Consider the following 6,172-nt stretch of genomic DNA (forward strand, 5'->3'; position numbering starts at 1 on the left):
TTAGCATGCTAGCACGCCTAGCGCGCTAGCGATGCTGGCTATGCCACACCAGCTAGCTAGCCAGCGCTGCTAGCAAGCTCAACATGGTGTGTGGCCTAGGCTAGCCAAGCAATCGCATGGCTAATGCGAGGCTATGGCTTAGCTCAAACTTGTCTCTTGTTTGATTTATCTTCTCGTTGAATCCCAATTTGACACGGCTTACAACGCTCGATTTCGACGCTCTAAGCTTGATATCCGACGTCTTTGTTCGTAATACTCTAAAGAATCATTTAATCCTTCGGATTGATTTGTCGTCTCGACACTAGTAGAAAAAATGAATTACGCAGCGCACTTTTCGCACCGGTTCTTGAAAACCGGTGGGAAAAGAAATGGGCGGGATTGGGGAAAATACTTTTCCCACCAGTTCCTAATAAACCGGTGCGAAATCATTTTTTTCGCACCGGTTCAAACCGGTGCCAATTACGAAATAAAAAAAAAACCGGGCTGTTTTTCTTCTTCTTTCTTTCTTTCTTTCTTTCTTTCCATGTTCTGTACTTTTAATTTCCCTCTCATTTTTGCCTTCGTTCTCTATCCATAATCCCGAATTGCCCTAGCGTTCTCACTCCATTAAAGCAGCACCTCCGCCTTCTCACTCCATTGAAGCAGCACCTCCGCCTCCATTAAATCGTGCTCTATATTCTCCATTGAAGCCGAATCTGAGCATTCTTACCTCCATTGAAGCTGCTCCGGGTTTGCTTCGATTTCGCTTCCAATAACACATGAATTGTTGGTTGATTTTGTTATTGTTGTTTTAGGGTTGTCGAATCTGGTTGTGTTATTCATGTGTTATTGGATTGTTTTTTAATGGATTTACTCGTGAATTTGTTCTATGTTTTGCCAATTGAGGTTAATTGGAAGAAATTAAGGGTTTTCTAATTCCTCGAGGCTGTTAATTGGAAGAAATTAAGGGTTTTCCAATTAAGGGTTAATTGGAAGAATGTCATGCAATTCAATTTCGTCATGTTTTTTTCAATTTATGTACATACATTATTGTTGTTAATATATAATTCGTGAACTCTTGTTATTGTATATGTTGAAAATTTTGAAATTTATTTTATTCCATTGAGTTAAATTTATCTGTATTAAGTAGAATATGATGGCATTGAGTTAGATTTAAAATTTATTTTGCGGAACTAAGTTAAATTCTTGTTATAGTGAATAGAATATTGGTGTTTTCAGTATTGGTTGATTTTTTTTTCTAGGTCAATTTAATTCTTTAGAAGTGGGAAATTGGTGTACAACTTATGGTATGAAAAGGATAAAAGATTGATTACTAATAGTCATTTCAACTGAAGATACTTATTATAGTATAAGACTGTCAATTCTAATTTCATGAACAAATATCGCCACACCAAAATCAGTTAGGGAAATATTGGCAAAGCGTGTCCCAATCACAAAGACCACTATTGCAGGAATGAATGACATAGGAAGATTGTGTGTTGGTCAGGGAGTCTAAATCATACAGTCATTTTTATGTTTTCTATTTGTAAATTATAAAACCAAGTGTAATTCTTTTGTTTCATCACACCAGCAGGAACTCTAAGGGTCTTATTGTTCTAATGAAGACTACTGATAAGGGTAAGTCCGATCAATTTATCACTATTTTATTTTTTATTGCCTGGTATCTTACTAGTTTAGATTCTTCGAATTAAGCTAAGTAGTACTCTGTATTATATTTATAAGAGGGCTACATTTAGTGTTAGTTGGATGCTAAGTTTGTGGGATGCTTCTCATTGGTTTGTTTGCCCTTTATGGCGGTCTTTTTACTAATGGAGCTTTTGACAATCTAAATGTTGACAAAACATTACCATGGACATTAGCCTGAGCCGTTGCTTCCAAAATGTAAATTCATTCGCGTTCATTGAATGAGCCTTTACATTCTTTAATATTTGTATGTTATGGCTCTTTTACGTCAAGATAGTTCCATGATACAATTTTTGAGTTTATAGATTTGCTCGTAGTGTCTGATTTTCCGTAGTACATTGTGCCAACATCAATAGGTAGTCGTCTAAGTTGTATTGAAATTGAGATGCCTTGTAGTGTGGGTAAAGATTAAACTGAAGTGGGAGAATGGAGAAAGCTATAGAGAGATGAAGGGAACTTCTATATCATTTTTTGTTTGATGTTAGCTAAGTAACAGTTAGCTAAATAGCTAACCTATGTTATTAATGTAAGCAATTTATGGAACTGAAATTGAAACTAAGTTTTATACTTTGTATATCACAACTACTCTTCTAGCCTTAACATTATTGTTTTTATTCTATGTTATTACTAAAAATTTCACCTCAAAATCTAGTGAGATAATTTTGATTACTGTTAACTTGTGTTTTTTTTTAATTTTATTTTTATGCAGGCCTGATAATGAAAGTGATTACTCAGATGGGTCTTTTTCCTATGATCCCGATGAAGGTGAGAATTTACTTCGCAAAACTATAAATGATTTTGAAATCCCTTTTCTTACTGACAGCTATTCTGCCTAAAACTAGAGAAAATGAAAAGTACTAATATCTGCCTTACTATCTGTGAGTCAGTTGCTTAAATTACCAGTATGTACATGATCTGCACATCATTTAAATGCTGATGCCTGCCGACATGACCTGCCTATCATGTGTGAACCTGTTCTGGTTTCATGTATACATGAACATGAAATTTATGCTTTGTTGCAAATAGAATTGACCGAGCCGCATGTATTTCTTTTTCTTAATTAATGTGGGGCTATACCTAACACAGCAGAGTTAGCTTTAAGAAAAACCTCCATAACATGCTTTCTTGGTTTCAACTTTTTGAGGGGAATTATACTACATGAATTTACATGAGTTGACCGCTAAAGATATGTTTTCTTTGTTATAGGGAGGTTCCAAGATACAGGAGGCATACCCTCATCTTCCAGGATTTTTCTTAGAAGTATTCAATGACTGGATTGATCCTGAGCGGCAAGGCTGTCTGTTGTATGCATATGGGAAATTTTTATGAAGCAGAATCACTGTTACTTGAAGCTCTGAACAAGGTAAATTATTTGAATTACTTAAAAGATTGTGGGTATTGAGACTATTGACAATTTAGTTTGGTTGTATCAGTGGTAATGATTCTGACGGCTTTCACAGATTTTCTGATTTTTTATTGGAACTTGTCTATATTTTAAATATATTACTCTAGGTTGTCGTTTCCTCTTATAAACTGAAACATGACTAGTATAAACCCCATTTTATTAGGAGCTTGGACACGTTAAGATAAAGGAGTGTTGCCTCTAAGTAGTGGATAGTGGTTCCTGAGTGGTTCCTCATTGAGATGGGAACAGTTGCAATCGATGCTGCTCAATTGGCAAGCGAGCATCAATCAGCAAATAGGAGAGGTCAGAGGATGAAAACTACGATGAAGAGTGAGTTAGCCTTCTCTCATTGTTTTGTAAAATAAGTTGATTTGATATTCTTCTATCTGAATTAGATTAGACGTACATAAATTTGACGAGATTTGTGCCCTATCTACCTCTAGATAATTAAATTATGGAAGATAAGGAAGGGTTGTTATTTATGTATACATCTGTAGTTTTTAATCCTTTCAATATGTTGTTAGCTTAGGCAATCAATGTTTCTTTGAGCTGATTATACTAAAACTTTTAAACAATCCAAATGAAGTTCGCTAAATAACTTTGATGTTTACTTCTAACTTCTAAGTGCATTCAGATGAAGCTGATTGCACTTTTGCACTGTATCTCAATGGTCAGTTATGCCAGAAAAGCACAAACATCATGTTGGACACAACTGAGGTCAAGTGATAGCATTCATAGCAAGCTATTCACTTTATTGTCTTTTGTTAGAAATCAATATACAAGTACTATTGATTCAGAATTTGGAGTCTAAGGGTAAATACTGTTATTACATACTTTTTTTTCAACCGACATTTATTTTTAGATTTCTTGCTTGGTTTGTGTCAATGAAATGCCCGTACGTCTGTAATGACCTCAAAATAACTAGAGTCGTGTGTATTGAGTCCTTTTTTTTCCAGAAAACTTGATACAACTAATAGTAATCTTGAACAAATTTTGATTTTTTTAAGTCGCATATATTCACAGATAGTTTTTGTAATCCTTCCACACTTTTTACTGTCTTTGTGAAGTAATCTCGGATGCGTTATCCATCTTTAGAAGTGCTTTTTCCTTCTGTTATCTCCCTTTTTTTTTTGTTTCCTCTCAAGCTCCTTTGACTAATGCGAAGGACATGATTTTACTACTGTTGGTATTTGGCTTGTTCCCTGCAGGGAGAATATAATTGAGGTTTTCTCTAATCATAGGGTTATGTTTAAGATAATTATAGTAAGTAACCCTAGCCCGACTACGTGGAGTATGTACAAAATTCTTCCTAGAATTGTTAAATGTTTAATCTTAGGATTTTATGTATGGGTTTGCTGTTTGCTGCCTATTGGTCTGCTGTTCTGCCTGCTGTCTGCTGTTGTGGTTGCGCTGCTGTGTTCAGTGCTGCTTTGATGACAAGTTGTTGTATGTTTGTGCTGCTGTTGCACTGTTGTGTTGTTGGTCTGCTGGTTTTGATAGCTTGTGCTGGGTCTGGTGGTGGCTGCCTAGCCGTGGTGTAGCTTCTAGTTGTTGTTTTGCTTGTAGCTGCTGCTGGGGTTGCTGGTCGTGGTGTGGCTATGCTGTCGCATTCTCTATTGCAGGCTTGGGGTTAGTGGGAGCTGCTGTAGTCTGCTGTTTTTTTTATCTTAGTTTTTATTCTATTTATCAAAGATGTAGTGCTCTTTAATGGATGTTTGACACAAATATTGAAGAAAATATATGTGTTTTATGTATATTATGATTATATATAAGTATTTGTACAATATAACTGAAAAAAATGCAATAAAATAAAATTATTTTTTATTTTTTTGGGGCACTTTTGTCACCGGTTTTGGAAAAGAATCGGTGCTAAAAGTTTTTTTTAAAATATTTTTGGAGACTTTTGGCACCGGTTCAAAGACAAAACCGGTGCAAAAAATTTAGTTTTTGGCACAGGTTCTCACCCAGAACCGGTGCGAAAAGTCATTTTTTGCACCGATTTTGATCCAGTGCGAAATGTATAGGGTTTGAACCGGTGGGGATTACGTATTTTCGCCTAGTGCGAATCGGTTATTCGATTGGGGTGCAACCCGAAGGGTTCAGTCAAGATTAAGCCGTAATATTAATTATGCATTAATATTACTGATCGGAAGCGACCTCCACCTAGGAATTTCGATCATTTGACTTCATTGAATAATTAGCTTCCTAATAATTCTGAACCCTCTAGCGGAATAATGCACTTGTAGGAAGGAAACTGTTTCGGGGTTTTCTGATGTCCTGCGGGAGAGTTACAATTCCGAGACTGGAACCGGACGCCTGTACCTGCAAAATAACGGAGACTCCTGGGAGCTCCGCCTCCAACGGTCAAGTTAGTACTTGATTAAGGAGTAATTAATGCGGAAATTAAAGTGAGTGGGTCTCTCTAGGTGAGAGTGTTTAATGTAGGTAATCTGCTTTGTTAGCGAGATCAGCCGGTTATTACTGTGTGTAATTAATGTGTTTTTTCGTTCCCCTTCCTTAATGAGGATTAAGGGAGGTATTTATAACCTTGGGAAGAGTGCCCATCCTAGGTTTAGGTTAACCTAGGGCCGATTGGGCTTCCCTCGGAAGTTGGGCCTGGGTGGCCGATTTCTCCATTAGGCATGGAGTATGCCACATGTCATGACATAACAGGTCCAAGGTGGACGAATAAGCGCGTGCCACGTGGCAAGCCCTGACAGTTCCAACTGGGGGACACTTGGCAGGACCTGATTGGCCCACGTGGCGCATTTCGATTGGAGGGAGGAAAATCCCCTAATCATTTGCCCCTCACAGGTGGCACGTGATTGGTCACGTGTTACCTGTGACAGGTGTCGCACTGTAACAGGCGGCGACCTTCTACAGGTGTCAGTCGGCGAAAGGACGAGAGAGTTTCCCGCCCAAATTTTGAATTCTGAAAGTGACCCTTCGCCTTCTCACTTCGCCTATATCAGGGCGAATTGTCTTGAGTCATTTTCACACTTTGAGAACTTTTTGAGAACATTCGGACCCCTGAACTTGCTCTGACATTTCGGACCTTTTCTGCCTACCGCCTGTTCTGACAAG

At 37.5% G+C, this 6,172-nt stretch overlaps 1 long non-coding RNA gene across 2 annotated transcripts; it reads left to right on the top strand.

Moving 5' to 3' along the window:
- Window positions 1-325: 325 nt before the first annotated feature.
- On the top strand, window positions 326-4,968 carry LOC110733761. 2 transcript variants are annotated; one of them, XR_002513663.1, is made up of 5 exons: window positions 326-729; window positions 1,571-1,617; window positions 2,393-2,448; window positions 2,890-3,046; window positions 3,252-4,968. It is a non-coding gene; the product is annotated as an uncharacterized LOC110733761 (long non-coding RNA). The 2 variants fall into 2 exon arrangements; XR_002513662.1 differs by having other exon boundaries at window positions 1,574-1,617.
- Window positions 4,969-6,172: the final 1,204 nt, after the last annotated feature.

Source organism: Chenopodium quinoa, unplaced genomic scaffold (genome assembly GCF_001683475.1).
Source record: "Chenopodium quinoa cultivar QQ74 unplaced genomic scaffold, ASM168347v1, whole genome shotgun sequence".
Lineage (NCBI taxonomy): Eukaryota > Viridiplantae > Streptophyta > Magnoliopsida > Caryophyllales > Amaranthaceae > Chenopodium > Chenopodium quinoa.